Source organism: Erpetoichthys calabaricus, chromosome 14, assembly GCF_900747795.2.
Source record: "Erpetoichthys calabaricus chromosome 14, fErpCal1.3, whole genome shotgun sequence".
NCBI classification, from domain to species: domain Eukaryota; kingdom Metazoa; phylum Chordata; class Cladistia; order Polypteriformes; family Polypteridae; genus Erpetoichthys; species Erpetoichthys calabaricus.
Genome location: NC_041407.2, coordinates 110,936,508 through 110,954,257, shown reverse-complemented (window position 1 = coordinate 110,954,257; position 17,750 = coordinate 110,936,508). Strand labels below are relative to the sequence as shown.

The 17,750-nt window shown below is 46.4% G+C and overlaps 1 protein-coding gene across 4 annotated transcripts in view; it reads left to right on the top strand.

Annotated features, from left to right (window-relative positions):
- Positions 1 to 4,528: 4,528 nt before the first annotated feature.
- Positions 4,529 to 17,750, top strand: part of ccdc47 (coiled-coil domain containing 47) — a 38,844-nt gene continuing 25,622 nt past the window's right edge. For 2 of the 4 annotated variants that reach the window (XM_028818412.2, XM_028818413.2), the window contains exon 1: positions 4,529 to 4,620. The gene's annotated coding sequence lies outside the window, so the exon portion shown is untranslated. Of the gene's footprint in view, positions 4,621 to 4,872; positions 5,253 to 17,750 lie in introns of those variants that run through there. The other 2 variants (XM_028818414.2, XM_051918884.1) reach the window with 1 other exon arrangement.

Below are 17,750 nucleotides of genomic sequence, written 5' to 3'. Positions count from 1 at the left end.
TTTAAATTCCCAGACTCCTCACACCTCATTACAGCGATAAGCAGCCATGGGCTCCTCTAAGCAGCTGCCTAGCACTCTGAACAATAAAAGAAGTGACGCTCACAAAGCCACTAATGACCCCTTAGGTACGGCCATCAACAGGGGGTCTGTCTGCGGACAGAGTGTCGACCGCGTCATTGAGAGGTTTACGTACCTGGGCAGTGACATTCACGTGACTCTGGTGACTCTTCCTATGAAGTCAGTAGACGGATTGGATTGGTAGAGCATGGGGGGGTCATGAGGTCACTGAGGGGTGTGCGGCACTCCCGATATCTCTGTAAAAAGGACGGAGGTCACAGTCGTTAGAGTCCTGGTGCTCCCTGTTTGTGAGACATGGATGCTATCAGTGACCTGAGATGAAGTCTGGACTCCTTCATTTGTGTCTCTGGTTTGATTTTGTGTTGCTCACAGACCCCCAAATGAGGCACATTACCTGCATTGTGAGGGAGCGTCAGTTGCGGCACTATGGTCACATGGCGCGATTACCCGAGGATGATCCGGCTCTTTGTTGAGGACCAGGCCAAGGGGACTCCCATGTAACACCTGACTGCGGCAGACAGAGGGCCATTTCAAGAGGGTGGGACTGCCTGTGGGGTTGCCAAGTGGGGTCCTGAGCTGTTCTGTCATGTGGTGGGTGCCAGTGCCTGCTCCCCGACCTGACCTGACCTCACAAAGTAGGAAAAGATGACAAGAAGATAGCAAAGCGTTTTGAGGTTGCTGTCTCCTCAGTTCATGATGTTATTAAGAAATGGCGGTTAACAGGAATGGTGGAGGTCAAGCTGAGACCTGGAAGACCAAGAACACTTTATGGTTGGATTGCCCCCCCCCCCCCCCCCCCCCCCCCCCCCCCCCCCCCCCCCCCACCCCCCCCCCCCCCCCCGTTTGAGTGTAAAAGACCTTCAGATAGATGTGTGGTGGCCCACTGTTCTACTGTGCACCCTCCATACATATACTATGACCCTCATGGTTAGACTCCACAGAAGGAAAACATCTCCTGAAGTTTGCCAGATGAACCTCCTAAACAAGCCTGATGCGTTTTGGAAAACAAGTCCTGTGGGCTGATGAAGTCAAATAGAGTGCAAAGGTGTGTATGGAGAAAAAAGGGGGGAGAATTCCCCAGTGTGACAAAGGCAGATATATTGCACCGGACCCGAGACAGACTGACACTGGAGGCACACTTATAAAAATAAATAAACTTTTATTTTCTTTGCCTGGGGACCACACAGACACACCACCGTCCCACGAGCTCAAAGGGCACAACAACAACATAAATTCTTCTTCCTCTTCGTGTCCCCTCCCTCCCGACTCTGGCTCCCGGAGTAATGACTGCTGGTCCCTTATAGAACACCACTGGAAGTGCATCCAGGTGCTCTTTGACTTACTTCCGGGTGTAGCGGAAAAACCCCACCAAGAGGGCTCAGCAGCTGTTTGCAGCACCCCCTGGCAGCACCCTTCGGATCCAGCAGGGCTGTAACCAACTCCAACTCCCATGAAGCCCTGTGGAAGTCCGAGGCCACCGCTGCCATCCAGCGACCCTGGGGGAGGTATTATGCAGCCCATGTCTGTTCCCCGGACCATATCACAGAAGGGGCGTCCCGGCTGGGGCATGGGCCCCAGCTGTCCACCACACCAGAAAAAGACCCACCTCATCTATGAAGCCTGGCAGCGGGTCGTTCAGCCTTTGGGTTAATAATAAACTAAAGAAGCACGGCCCGGTAAACCAGTGGCACCAAGAAGGAACAAAAAGCGACAATAAAACCGACTTGGAACCCCAGACTGGGCTCCAAACAGGAGGCCCAATGACGTCATTCTTTCCGAAAGGGTGGCTGCAGGCCGTGGAGGGGGCTCAAACACAAGGACGGTGGGATTATCATCACCAGCCAGCACCTCGACAATCAAAGAGAAACTGTGAAGACTCCTCCGATCTGCAGGTCATCCACATAAAACCCAAAAAGAGATCGCGACATTTCCCTGAGGGTGCCACAAAGCAGGAGAATGTGTCACAAAAAAAGACCAGACCCCTCGAGGGACTCTGCAGGGAGCAGGTGCAGAGAGGAGCAGAACTCACCGAAAATGACTGACAAGGAGTAAAGCAGTTTCAGCGCCGTGGTCCGTAATGAGAACCCAATGCTCCAGACGAGGTCTGCGATGCCAAATGTGTGGCCGAGGGTCACCAAGTCACCAACAAGTCATCGGTCACCTCTCAGCGAGCTCCGTCAGTCCTCCGGAGTGCGTTTTAACAGCCAACTGAAGTGACTCATGTGCTCCGTTAGCATCCAGCAGGCGTTACGAGTCGACCATCATTTTGGGGGGGAAGCTGTCCAATTTAGAGATGGGGACGATGGACTTAAAACCTGGTTGGGGCCACTGCATTGTATGAAGGATCCAGGGCCAGCGTGCCAACGAGAATTGAGAAAGAATGCACCGGGCTCTGTTTTTAAAGAGTCTATGGCAGTTAAAAGGGAAAAAAATGAGGAAATACAAATCAACGAAAAGTAGAAGAAGAAACGAAGAAGTTTTTTTGTAATGATTTTTGTCAGCTTCACTCATTACTGTACTGGCTTGTACTGTTAGTTGATGAACTTTTCCAGGCCTATAGTATAATTTTGAATGATGAATGTTCCAGTAAAATCTGTGGACGACGCCCCAAAACGCTCTCTTCTAACTTGGGGAGGTACGACGTCACCAGGAGAGGGCGTTACGATTCATTTCTAATTCACACTACTGCCATCGGCATGCAGAGACGTCATCGTTTCATCAAGCGGGGAATGGGCTCCTGCTTATTGCCCCCCATACTGATGGAGGTCCATAGAAGGCTTGGTGCCTAGTAAAGGATCAAAAATCCAAACAGCCGCATAATCATAACACTGATCATGAAATACTTGAAAACAGGCTTTCCCCTCCATGGAGAATCAAGGACGATGACTGGTGCAATGTCAACCCACAGTGACCCACCACAATGCACCTTCACAAACCATAACCATTAAAGAGAACAGCTAACCCATAACTAAAAACGATTACCCCACATGCGTAGGTTTGAAATTTGTCATTTTGACAAGTGTAATAGAAATGTGTCATTTGTCACCCTCTGACGGTGGTCCATAGAGGGCTAGTAAGGATCAAACCATCAAGAACCAACTCACAGACCTTGAAATGGTCTAAAACGAGACCCCACGTGTGTAGTTTTGAAATTTGCCCATTTTGAACCATCTCAGAGTGGCTCTTAGAGGATGTAAGACCACCAATAAAGAATCAAAGATACAATCGTATTGGTGACCAGCATCCTTGAAATCGCATCACACGACACTCTGCATGCTCGAAAGTTCCACTTCCTATTTCTTTCAAAGTTTTGTGACCCCCTCATATCCCAATGAACCCCTGGGGATGTGGCTTCAGGTCATTTCTGCTGAAGTCGCCTCTTGGTTTAGTCTTCAATCCTTAAGGCTGGCAATTTCAGCACACAATATGATCCAAAAATGGCCCTAAAAATGACATTTTTTTTTGGGAGGTCTAGAAAGCCACAGATGAGATGGAACCCCAAAACGCTTCATGTCTTGCCGAACAAAGCATGGCAACAATGACAACAGGGTGGTCTTCTCGTACTGCTGAGTCAGGAGGCCCCTGAAGGGATTTCAAAATCATCTGGGCGTCAAACCCACAAAGCCGGGAGTGCAGGTCCCAAAATCAACAAAAATGATCCACACGTGTCCTCCCTGATCATGTAGGGCTGGGTGGGCTTGCAGTTATGGAGTCCTTTCCAGCCAGTGACGAGCCTCAGCACTTTCCTCCGGCAATGTCCTGCAGCGACTCCTTCAGGGTCGAGATGTCGTTGTAGTATGAGTGGCGCACATCCTCCCTGTCAAAGTGTCTCTTGGGTTTAATGAGCGCACAATTAGAAGAATCAGCACGGGACTGCTGTGGTTCAAACAGTACGAGGGGCGCCATTTCCACAAACACACAACTGAAAAATTAAAACGTACAGGAAATACAAAATAGAATAACTTAAGAAAGTCCCTTTTGAACTGAGTAACCTGTGTAAGTAAAAAAATGCTACTAAAAATAAAGATTTATTTGAAATAAAAATTCAGGATGAGTCCATTTAAACACACCTATGAAAATGAAGGGAAAAGCCAATTTTATATTATGGACCAACTAAAAGATTCTGTTTGTCGAAAGTGTTCTAAATCGACAGCGTACCTTATTAATCATACAGTTACACATTAATAAGAAGGTAACGCGAGCGCCAAACGTTTTGGAAAAGGTTTGAAGTTTGTACAACATTCCAGAATTGGAAATAAATTCTTTCAAATGCGGTTCATTTTAAAAGCCTGACTGACAGAAGCGGACATTGTGAATTTTGTGAATTTCCCCATTGGGATTAATAAAGTTATCTATCTATCAATCATTCCGACCGTCCCCTCCGCCCTCTCTGCGCGCACGTGCCCGAGCCTGCTGTAGCGCTGCTGTGCGTGCGCGCTCGCTCCGCCGTGTGTGAGGGCGGCGCCCAATGAGTCACACGCCTCAGCCTTTCCTTCTTTACGTTTAGGCGGAGCTCGGCAGGCTTCGGCTTCACAGCACAAGGTATGGAGTCGCGTTTGTTTTGAAGTGTGAACGTTTGCGAGGATGGAAGTTTCCGCGTGTGAGAATGCGAATGCTGGGGTCTCTCCCCAAAAGGTCTCGGCGGGCCCACTGGGGGTCTAGCTGCCGCCCCGTTGGCGTCGAGTCTCCCTCCGTCGTCTGGCTGGGTTGTGCGTTACTACGGCGCATGCGTAGTGCCACCTCGACCCCCCTCCGTCGTGTTCTTTGGGCATTCGTGGAACGCCCACGTGCGATGGCAGACGTCGGGGGTCAGCGGTAGGTCGAGCTGTTCCGAGCCGTATTTTGTGTCATACCGTGCCGCTAAAAGGAAGCGAAGCCAAGGAGGAATCCGACTCGGGCAGAGTCCAAAGGGACAAGGCCAGGTGCAGTTTGGCAAGGACGTCCGGCTGTGCCGGGGGCTCTGCGGGTTTGTGTGACCGCGTCCTCGGGGGGACCCCACGGATCGCCGACCTCTATCGCAGTGTCGTGGAGTTCCAACAAGTTCTGGCCACCCAGCTAAGTCTTCTGCTGCGGGACTTCACTTGGGGACGCATTGGACCCAGGTGTGTTAATATGGAGGAGGACTTACACCTCGTTTAACACTTCAGCTTTGGAGCAGCCAGAAGTCACTCAAGGTAGGAACCCCATCAGGAAGTGGTCCGCTAAATCCGACAAGCAGGAAGACAAATACAGCAACACAGGGGGAGCATCGAATCTCCAGATTGACACCTCGGCTGCGAAGTGTTGTTGGTGTTAGGAGCCAGTTGTGTAAAAGCCGATTTACACTGTAGATGTTGTTCTAGGCTTTGTACCCCCCCATAAGGAGCCTGTTCATGTCACTCAAACACCTGCCAGACCCGAGTGCACGTTGTGTGTGCTGAGCAGAGAAGGGGCGACAGAACAAATCTGTGTGATCCGTTTAACTGGGACATTCAGACTCCGAGCCCAGAAATTAACGGGGGCTTGTTAGTAGGTGGTCCTGCAGTTTTCTGTCTATTACAGTAATGAGTTGTTATTGTCAACGTTGTACATTTGTTAGATGTTGATGAGACTTCTTGCATTTTTCTAATATTTTCACAATATTTACATGAATATATAGTGACAGTAAATGGAGGAGGGGGCACTTGAGGGGGGTCCTGGAGGGCCTTGGTGGCTGCAGGTTTCCATTCTAACGCTTAATTAGTGACCATCTTTTGCTGCTAATTCACTGCTTTTTGTCTTCATTGTAGTGATCTTGCTATTTAAGAGTCAGCCCCCCCCCCCCCCGTTTTTTTTCTGTAATTAGCAGCTAATCAATATTGAGATACAAGAAAGAGCCAACACATGACCAGCTAACGGGGGGGGGGGGGGAGAAAGGTGGTGGTCTCAGTGACATTGATCTTCAGGTCCCCAAAACATTTTGGTGGTGCTCTTAGGGGGGAAAAAAAGAAAATCAAACCGCTTTAGAAATGTCAGCTGTGGCAGAATGAGAGACATAGAATTAAATAACAGGTTTATTAACAACAGCAGTTGGCTTCAAATTAAGAAACTGTTTGGAGTTTGAGGCCCCGACTTAGCTGGTCACCTGTTGGCTCACTGATTTCACCTCTCGTTTTTTTGTTTGCCTGCCATTTAAGGAAAAACAAACTAATTCAGAGGGCCGAGTCTTAAACACGGCATTTCTAATGAAGGGAAAAAGAACAATTAACAGCACTAATTGGTCACTGATTAAGGAAATGGCAGGAGGGAAAACCGGCAGCCCTCCAGGATCGCAGCTGCACTCCCCTGGTCTTCTCTGAGGGGCTGGTAAGGTGACAGTTTTGAGACCCTCGTGGCTGACTTGCTCAAGAGAAACCCTTCTATAAACAACCTACCTAAAAGTTTCCCCACTTTCCAGGTAGCTCTGGAGGTGGCCGTCATGTTTCATTAGCTAATTAGCAAGAGTTAATGAGCCCCTCGGAGAACTCGCTTCTCTTAGCAAGTACACCGCGTTCCTCTCCTAAGGAAATCTTCATGAGACGGTCGTAGAATTAAAGCTGGCAGGTTTGCCAGTTGGAATGTGGCCCTGCTACAGCTCGTCTGCCTCTTTAGCAGAACTGAATGTCCCTAATCTTGTGTCCAGGAGCCGACCAGCCGTGACAGCGATGGCTCAGATTCCCATGAGCCAGCAGCTGTCTTGCCTTGTGAAAATTTTCCAGTACTGCCTTTTTTTTTTTTTTTTTTAAAGGTTCATCTTTGGACCGTTTTTTGGCTTCTCTTTACCTCGTTTTGTTGTTTTAGTAGTTCAGAGGTTTCTTTGCTGTTTGGTTTTCTGTTTTTAAAAGACCCGGCTGGTGCGCACATCCTTTGTATGCAGCATTTCGTGACGTCGTACAGCTCTGTGTCCAAAAAAAAAAAAAACCCTGCGTCAGTTTTCACAACTTATGGTGTCCTTGGGGGAAAAAAAAAATTCTTCTCCTTTTTTCTTTCTGTGTGGGGTTGATGTGCTTGACCAACCTTCTCCAAACTGCTTGGTCCTGCACCTCCTCTCTGTTCAGATCGCCCTTGAAAAATATTCAGCTGTGATTTGATTACAACTCGGTCGTTATGTTCTTGTGTTTAGCAGACGGCGCACACTCTCTGAAAATGTGTTCTTATTAACATGATTTTATTCAGCTTGCCCTCTCTGTTTGTCTGGGCCAGATTTTGCAATCCATGTTTTCTTTTTTTTTTTTTTTTTTTTTTTTTTTAATCTAACCGATTTCCTGCAAGCTTTGTTGATCTCCGGTGGCAATGCAATATTTCATCAGTTTTGACCTGGCATCTGTACGTTAGTTAAGTCAAATTTAAATTTCTCATTTCCTTATATTACTCTTTTGGCAATACACTGCGGACGTTAACCCAGGCACAGACAGGCACAGTGACCCAAGGCTTTGCACACACGCTTTTATTTTCATTTTCTTTAGTTCCAGCACCACACACAGTGCACAAATCCCCCACAAAGGCTCTGTCCCTTCTTTTTCTGTCTTTCTTTTCTTCTCTTTCTGTGTTCTTCTGCTGCCTCCACTCCTCTCCTCGCAAGCTCTGTCCTCCGGCTCCCTGAATGGAGTGAGGCGGCCTCTTTTACACCGCACCCAGAAGTGCTCCAGGAGCTCTTGGATTGGCTTCTGGCAGCACTCCTGGGTTGTGGCGGAATTGCTGCAATGGGCATCCAGAAGTACTCCAGGTGCCCAACCGGACCTTCTTCTGGCAGCACCTCCAAGTGTGGCTGAAGTGCTGTCATCCAGAGCTCTGCAAGTGTCCAGGTGCCTCCGGTGATGACCACGGGTCCCAGCAGGGCTGAACTCCTGTACTCTGGTTTGGGGGTCACCCTCTCGTGGTCTGTATGTCCTCTTCCCCGGTCCTTCTGTTGTAGGGGCATCCTGGTTGGGGACCTTCCCGGTTGTCTGCCACAACACACACACACACGTATATAGTGCTTTTAGCCAACACGTGTATATAAAATATTAGCAGTGCTGGTCAAGTGGTTAGCGTGTTGGACTTTTGATCAAATGGTCGAAGGTTCAAAACCAATGTAGACAAATTCATTAAAACATCATTTTTATATTAAAGTTTTGTCAGATTACTTCAGTATGACAGTTAAGCAGCAGTGGTCAAGTGGTTAGTGTGTTGGATGTTCAATCAAATGGTCAAAGGTTTGAGACCACTGTACACAAACTGTTTTTTTTTTTTGTAATTTTTCCAATTTTTCATCATTTATATACAAAGTTGGCGAAATACTTTCCAGTGATTTGCTGATATTGGCCCACTGGATAAAGTGTTGGGCTTTTCTATGAAAAGTTGAAGGTTCAAGTCTCTAGTAGACAAAGGCACATTCCCAGTACTTGACACGTGCGACTGGTGTCACCGAGGTTTGGATTTTCTGAAATGAGACCTGAACCTGAATGAATGTTACGTTTCACTTTACGATTGAAGGTTCGATTTCTCTGTGTCACTAATGTCATTTCTATCACCCAAGTCAAGGTTTTTGTAACGTGCTGAGGACTGGGCGGCTAAATAATATATTAAGAAAAAATTTTTAAATGGCACGATTTTAATCAAAAATGCACTGAAAAGTAAAAAAAATTTTTTGGTCATATGTAACTAAAATGACAATCGTGGGGTGTCTATACAGTACACCCCCAAAATTCCCGGGGGTTATGTTCCTAGAGCACCTGCAAATTGTGAAAAACCGCTACTTTTGGATGTGGTTAAAAAATGCCATTAAAATGCCTATTTTTTATAGTTTAAACCCTAAAGCACTTTTAATTTCGTTGCAAACTCTGCTTAATACATTACCTAAAAACAGAATGTAAAGGTAAACCCGTCTACTGTACTGAATTGCTGTGTCTCCCACGGTGCTAGAATGTAAAATACCGATGTTACCGCTATACGTACTATAAGTCATGCAAGCGCATTTTCTTTGGTATGCATGATTGTTTTCTTTGTTATAAGTAGAGTAAATACATAATATAGTGGGACCTTGGTATACGTCCGCTTTGGAATAAGTCCAGCTTGGTATACGTCCTGTTTGGATGCGAAAAATTTTGCTTGGTATATGACCTTTGTTTGGAATATGACTCACGTGCTAGAACACCGCGCGCTACCCTTGTTTACCTCTCTCAAGACAAACCTCACGACTGCCCGACGAGCGTCAGTATGCCAGTTGCTAGCATTCAGTGAACAATTTTCACGTGATTTTGTGTTTTTTCGTGTAAATTTGAAATGATTGTTGAAAAGTATGAAGTTGGCATGCGTATCGGGACATGGCTGCTGCATACCGTATGCCGAGAATGATGGTATCAACGGTTGTGAAAAACAAAGACGTTATTAAAAGTAAAGTGAGGTTAAATTTTCATTTATTTCATCTAATTGCTTTTGTATTCATGTATTTTAGTATTAAGCAGGGTTTAAATTATTTTATACAACCCCATCAATGTATAATATGCCAATAACAATAGGATTTTTTTTCATGGGAGTGGATTAATCATTTTCCCTTTATTTCTTATGGGAGTACTAGGGTGTTGTACCATGTTAGCCATTATGAATGTAGAGAAAAAGCCAAGCAAAATGACACCTTTTATTGGCTAACTAGAAAGATTACAATATGCAAGCTTTCGAGGCAACTCAGGCCCCTTCTTCAGGCAAGATGTAATCTTATGGGAAAAATTCATTTGGTATACGTCCTGTTTGGTATAAGTCAAAGGATCTGGAGCGGATTAAGGATGTATACCGAGGTACCACTGTAATTTCATTTAATGAAAATACAGTAAAATGTACGGGTACTCACCAGTGATGAATGATATTGATGATGACGATGATGAAGTAGCTGTGCAGTACGATGCACAGGATTTAAAACTCCTCAGGTGGCGCCTCTTCTTCAGGCACTTCAGGAGTCGTCGTATCTTTGGATGGGTCTTCTTCTGGTGGGTTTCATGCTGGCTTTTCTTTATAGGTTTCAGGAACATTGTGATGGGAAGTTGCTACATTGTCTCCTGTAGTGAACTGCTGGTACAATTTCCGTACTTTCTCACTGATGATGTTCTTCTTCCTGCAGTCGGTGATACACAATACCAAGGCAGATTCCATCCTGATGATATTTTTATTCTTTATGGTCGTTACCTTTTTGACACCATCACAGAAACGTACAGATTCGGTATTCCAGATCACTCCTTCGCTCTTCTTTATGTAGCATGTGGTGCTTTCATTAATGCCATAGTGGCGCGCTACTGCAGCATAACTTTTTAGCTCCCGGAGCAAATCCAGGAGTTCAACCTTCTCCTGGCATGTTTTAAACTTCTTCTGGCGTTTAGGCTCGGTGCAAGAAGCCTTAGAAGGTGCAGTGTGTTTCGGCGACATCTTCTATTTTTTGTCCTGGTGGATAAGTTAATAGTGGAAATGGCGTAACGGTCAGCCTTGACTTGCACGAAATGTCCTGCAGATCTGACCTCTTGAACATTCCCTCAGCACAGATAAGCGAGAACATCTCGGCACTGGCATTGGCCTCAACTTCAATGCCTTACCAGGGCGAGGGGCCCTGCTGGGATTCACTTACACGTCAGTGTGTCTTCAGATTGTGTCCCCGCAAGGGCGACCCTTTGGAATACCCCAGTGAATGCCAGGAACAGCTCCTCCTGTCGGGTGTCCGTATCTCAATGGCCGCCATCAAAAGGGCTACACCAGCCGTTCACAGACTCGGTCCTGGGGACCCCCTGCAGCTGCAGGCTTTCATTCCAACCAACTTGTGTTTTTCATTGGACTCTTGGCCTAACTAAGTGACACCTTATTATTTCCCAGTTTCTGTGTTGTGGAGTCAATGCAAAAATGATAAACTTAGTTTGGTAAAAAACAGTTATATGGGGAATATGTCGTTTTTGTTTGTCACTAAATCGCTTCAAACCACTTCCAGCCTGAATGCAGCTGAGGTGGCGTATGTATTCTGCCAATGCCAGTTGATGCGTATTTGATACGTACCAAGGATCTGAAGCTCTGGTCACGCCATCTAGCAGTCATAGTGGAAACTGCATCCACCTGATGGAAGCAAAGGGTTGGTGTAACTATTAATTTGGCTATTAATTTTGAGAAGTTGTGCTAAGGTAAAAATATGTACCAGTTTATTGTTTGCTTGTGTGCTACAGTACTGTGCAAAAGTTTTAGGCAGGTGTGAAAAAATGCTGAACGCTTTCAAAAATGGAAGTGTTAATCATTTATTTTCATCAATCAACAAAATGCAGTGAATGAACAAAAGAGAAATCTAAATCAAATCAATATTTGGTGTGACCACCCTTTGCCTTCAAAACAGCATCAATTCTTCTAGGTACACTTGCACACAGTTTTTGAAGGAACTCAGCTGGTAGGTTGTTCCAAACATCTTGGAGAACTCGCCACAGATCTTCTGTGGATGTAGCCTTCCTCATATCCTTCTGTCTCTTCATGTAATCCCAGACACACTCGATGATGTTGAGATCAGGGCTCTGTGGGGGCCATACCATCACTTCTAGGACTTCTTGTTCTTCTTTACGCTGAAGATAGTTCTTAATGACTTTGGCTGTATGTTTGGGGTTGTTGTTCTGCTGCAGAATAAATTTGGGGCCAATCATACGCCTCCCTGATGGTATTGCATGATGGATAAGTATCTGCCTGTATTTCTCAGCATCGAGAACACCATTAATCCTGACCAAATCTCCAACTCCATTTGCAGAAATGCAGCCCCAAACATTCAAGGAACCTCCACCATGCTTCACTGTTGCCTGCAGACCCTCATTATTGTACCGCTCTCCAGCCCTTCGACGAACAAACTGCCTTCTGCTACAGCCAAATATTTCAAATTTTGACTCATCAGTCCAGAGCACCTGCTGCCATTTTTCTGCACCCCAATTCGTATGTTTTCGTGCATACTTGAGTCGCTTGGCCTTGTTTCCACATCGGAGGTATGGCTTTTTGGCTGTAACTCTTCCATGAAGACCACTTCTGGCCAGACTTCTCCGGACAGTAGATGGGTGTACCTGGGTCCCACTGGTTTCTGCCAGTTCTGAGCTGAAGGCACTGCTGGACATCCTCTTCCGATTTCAAAGGGTAATAAGCTTGATGTGTCTTGCATCTGCTGCACTAAGTTTCCTTGGCCGACCACTGCGTCTACGATCCTCAATGTTGCCCGTTTCTTTGTGCTTCTTCAAGAGAGCTTGAACAGCACATCTTGAAACCCCAGTCTGCTTTGAGATCTTTGTCTGGGAGAGACCTTGCTGATGCAGTAGAACTACCTTGTGTCTTGTTGCTGTGCTCAATCTTGCCATGACATGAAACTGTCTTCCACAACCTCACCTTGGTAGCAGAGTTTGGCTGTTCCTCACCCAGTTTGAAGCTGTTTCTGTTTCAGTTAATGACTGTGTTTCAACCTATGTGTGACATTGATGATCATTAGCACCTGTTTGGTAGAATTGGTTGATCAGACACCTGACTAGAATCCTACAAAATCCCTGACTTTGTGCAGGTGGACCTATAAGAATTGATGCTGGTTTGAAGGCAAAAGGTAGGAACACCAAATATTGGTTTGATTTCGATTTGTCTTTTGTTCGCTCACTTTGCATTTTGTAAATTGATAACAATAAACAATCATTATTTATATTTCTGAAAGCATTCTTTGTTGATAGCATTTTTTCACACCTGCCTAAAACTTTTGCACAGTACTGTATATTCAAATGAACAATCTCCACTTAATTTCAGCAGAGTGTAATTGCAGACCACAGTACCTAAGAGGTCAGCTCTGTAATGCCCCAACATCACGAAACGCCCTCAACGTCAGTCACATAACACCCATCGCATTAGACTGTGTTAACATTAGGGGACCATTACCCTGTGGTTAAGATTAGGGTTGTAGGAGGGTTCTGTCAGTAAAAGGGCATTTTGTGACTGACGTGGGCATTACTTGACCTACTGTATATCATAGCTATTGCAGGCTGCAGCTAGACCCTTCTCCTTAATTTAGCATCTGCTTGACAGCAAAAACTCAAAAGTATTTTTTATATAATTGTAAATAAAGTTGGGCAACAAGGGGTTAAGTCATTAACGGTATTTTCAACCTCTTTTTCATTCTGCTTTTCCAAGTGTTGTGGTTATTTAATTGATTCTTTACTAATCATCAAGTCTGACACTGAAGTCGTTGCTGCTTTCATCATCCTGGGGGTCTGCTATGCTGGTGTCACTATTGGGGGTTAAATGAAGGGAGCAAACTACACAGGAAAAGGGGAAAATAATAGGAGAATAACAAAAGAGAGAGTTAAACATTTGGAAAAGAACAGAAATATTTCTAAATGTAAAGAGCATATTGTTGTGTGTTTCTGAATGCAGAATAAGAGAAGAGTTAAAAAAGAGCAGCTAATGCAATGAGGTCAGTTGTTGTTATCACCGATTGTGATTCTGGTTGGAGCAAAAACCTGCAGCCACAGGGGGTCCTCAGGACCGAGTCTGGGAACCACTGGGCTACACAATATGATGACTGCCCTGACTGGACGTAACCTAAGTGGACACGGTTCATTTTCTTCTCAAAAAGTAAGCCTGCGATTCTCTAGAGAATCGTAAATCCAAGAATGGCAATCAGTTTCTGTTCTGTCCGATATTTGGATGTATGACATATATATTACTGGCACAGTGGATTAGAACAAGTGTAGTGTACAGGTTGTGTTGTGTGGGCGCCACCTACTGACTCTGGGGCGTGCGCCACGGCACAGTACGTATGCGCCTCGGTGGGAAGCCGCTGCATGATGAAATATCATGGAGGGTGGGTGCGTCCTGGGACAGTTCATTTCAACGCGCTTCTGTTATTGTCCTTCTTCATGCAGTCTCGTTTTTGTTTTTTTATGGCTGTGTCGTTGTATATGCGGTGGTGTGGGCGGTCGCGTCCGGGCGGCTGTAGAACCTGGCGTGCACGCTTTACTTCAGGTTTAGTTCACAGGTCGTAGGCATGGTAAAGTCCGTTAATTGATTCAAACATGCCACACAGACTGCTGGCACATACATACTACAGACTCTGGGAGGCCGCTGCGTTTGACTGTGGGTTGTGGTGTTTGGGCGCCACCTACTGACTCTGGGAAGCCACTGCTTTTGACTCTGGGGCGCCGCGGCGTAGTGCGCATGCGTTTTCGATGCGTCCGTGCATAAATTAAAACTGTGGTTTAGTAATATAGATCACCGGTCGTTGCTGAATGCCCGTAAACAACAGGACAGTTTCAGCAGAGCAATACTCAAAACTGTTAGTAGCATTAAGGAGAAAACCAGGTGGCAATGCCCGATATGAAAATGTACAACCTGAACGATTCAAGTCGGGGGCACACGGCAAGCTTTGTTTCAGGTGGCCACGGCTTTCAAGGGGCCGTCTGTAGGTGGCAGAAGTCCGACCGAGTGGTCTTCTCTTTGGCAGTTGTTTCCCTGTATCTCCTGTGATGTCTCTCTGGCTGGCTGTGCCTTTTTGAAAATCCTTTTCAATTTAGAGGGTCTTGCTGACTGCCTTATGTCAGACTAGCTGTCCCCCGCGGCTCTGCCCACCTAATAGTGAAACAGGACAAACTTTAAAAAAATAAAAATGTAATTCTGGTCAAGTGGTAGGTAGGTATGCTGCCATTGCATCTAATGGTGTTCATCTCTGATAGGAGAGCGTCCCCCGCATGAGGGGAAAAAAGCACATGGCCGTGATATCAGTGGCAGTCAGCTGCTACCCCTCTAAAACACGCATAGCTCTGATCTCTCTCAAAGACGTCAAATATTACGGCTCTGTAGATGATCATGTCTGCTGAACAAACTGGTATCGCTAGCTAAGTGGAGGCAAGGTGCGCTCCAACAAGTGGCGTAGCAAGAGGTAGAGCGACTCAAACGGAGTCAGGAGGGCCCCGCAGCTGCTCTCTCTCGCATTTGCGCAAATAAATTGGTGACGCAAGCGAACTCTGATACTTGGCACATCGAGAGAAGTTTTTGCAAAAAGCATCTGGAATGTTCAAGCGAATTGTGGAAAAACAACCCGTTCTCTCATGAGCAAAACTTATTCAATAAAATAAATTCTATATTTTGAACTCAACTGTCATGCAGTGCGATTCTTTCTCTTCATTAGTGCCACCCCCTTGAAAACGATCACTTTATGGGGCCATGCAAACCCGTATTAACACTTTAAAAGGTACGATTCTCATGATAGTGGCACAGGTCATTCTTAGCCAGTCTACTGCAGTAATTGCAGTGGAAAATGTGGTTAACATCCACTCATGTAAGGGAAAAAAAACACCATTGAATATCGTGAAACCGGGATCATTTTGAAAAATACCGTGATATCAAATTTTGGTCATACCACCCAGCACTAGTTTGAAGGCACAGTGCCCATCAGCTGTAAGCAGAGAAGTTAGCGAGGGTCTATCCATACATGACCACTGTTGAGGCAGGCTGACGTAGGCACCCGGAGTCTCAGGACAGGCAGCAGAATCGAGATTTATTGTAGACTCGATTGAGATGGAATCTCTTCCATTTATTACAATTGTTAGCCTACAAGCTGTTATTCATCCTCCGCTGACTCCTGTCGTTCCACTGCTCGCCTCTTAATTAATTCCACTCTTATTTCTCAGCTGAGGGGGTGTCTGTCTGACAAGGCCTCTCGTTACTCCCTACTAGCTCGGCGTTTGCTACCTTTATTTACAGCCAGAGGCTCCACATTCTCTAAGTGAGGGGCCCATCTTTCTCCAGGTCTCCTGCACGTCTATCCTTTGGCCTAATGAACTATTGGTGGTCTGTAGCTCATACATAATAATAAAAATATGTAGGCATAAGTCTCTTTAATCTGAACTCTTCCATCTTAATGCTTAGTAACATACAGTGGCTACTGTTCTCATGTGCTTGTAATACGTTTCGAATACATAGAGATTAGCAATTTTAAGAATATCTTCATTATCCCGACCCATGGTGCTCTTCGAGACCCTCCCCTTTTCAGGACAGTTTCCAAGTGATTCCTCTTAGTTGGTTGAAAATGTTTTTAATTGTGGCTGGAAGGCCAAGATGCACACAAACTGCAATTTCATATTTCTTTTTGTTAGCAGAGACAGAGACGCATGTGTGTCATTGCACGGCGCCATCTTTGGTATGAAAGTCAAGTCAGATTGGAGAGCAGGCACTGGTACAGCATGTTGCCGCACCCACTACACGATGAAACAACTCGGGATCCCGGTTGGCAACCCCCTAGACAGACATGCGGTCCAGTCCCACCCTCCGGAAATGACCCTCAATCTGCCGCAGCCAGGTGTTACGTGGGCGACCCCTTGGCCTTGTCCAGCCACTCGGGTCCCCAACAATGAGGATCTTACGAGCCGGATCACCCTCGGAGATATGCGCCACGTGCCCGTAGTGCTGTAACTGACGCTCCCTCACAATGCAGGTCATGTGCCTCAGTTGGGACTCCATGAGCAATGCAAAGTCAAACCAATGGTGCCCACGGATTTTCCAGAGAGACACAGTACCAAAGGAGTCCAGTCTTTGTCTCGGGTCACTGGATAGCGTCCATGTCTCACAAACAGGGAGCACCAGGACTCTAAAGACTTGCACCTTCATCCTTTTGCACTGATATCGAGAGCGCCACACACCCCTTTCCAGTGACCTCATGACCCCCATACTCTCCCAGTCCATCTACTGACTTCATAAGAAGAGTCACCACAGACATGAATGTCACTGCCGAGGTAAGTGAACCTCTCGACGAGGTCGATACTCTCTCCGCAGACAGACACACTGCTGATGGCCATGACCCGCATGACCATGGCCATGAACACTTTTTGCATAGATATCGGGAGCGCCACACACCCCTCTCCAGCGACCTCATGACCCCCCCCATGCTCTCCCAGTCTGTCTACTGACTTCATAAGTAGCGTCACCAGGGTCATGAATGTCACTGCTGAGGTTATTAAACCTCTCTCTCCGCAGACAGACACACTGCTGATGGCCATGACCATAAAGTCATTAAAGGCCTGGCTGTTGGTTTTTATCAGGACCCTCGCAAGCCCAGACACTTAGACTCCTCACTCAGTCTCTCAAGACCCCCAATCAGAGCCTCCTTTGACTCTGCGAAGATCACAGCATCGTCAACATTTGTGAATCTTTCTTCACCAACAGATGCCCCCCAGCCGCTGGACCCCACGACCCTGCCCAACACCCAGTCCATACAAGCATTGAACAGAGTAGGAGCAGAACACACCGCTGACGAACCCCAAAATCAACTGGGGAAAAATGCAGAGGGTCTGCCTCCACTCAGCACAGCACTCACAGTATCTAGCAACCTCGAGGGGATCCCGCAAACCCTCAGCATGTCCCACAGGGCAGCTCGATCAACGGAGTCGAACGCTTTACGAAAATCAACAAAGACTGCAAAGAAACTCTGCCGATATTCAGGTTCACACTCCATTAGAACCCTCAGTGCCAGGATGCGGTTGATGGTCAACTTTTTAGGCGTAAAACCAGTCTGGTAGGTGAGCAAATGATCATGGATCCTATTGAGGACGACTCTAGCAAGGACGTTACCCGGCACCGAGAGCAGTGTTATCCCCCTGTAGTTGCCCCAATCCAGGCGATCACCCTTCCCTTTCCAGATAGGGACGACGAGTCCCGTTGTCCAGTCA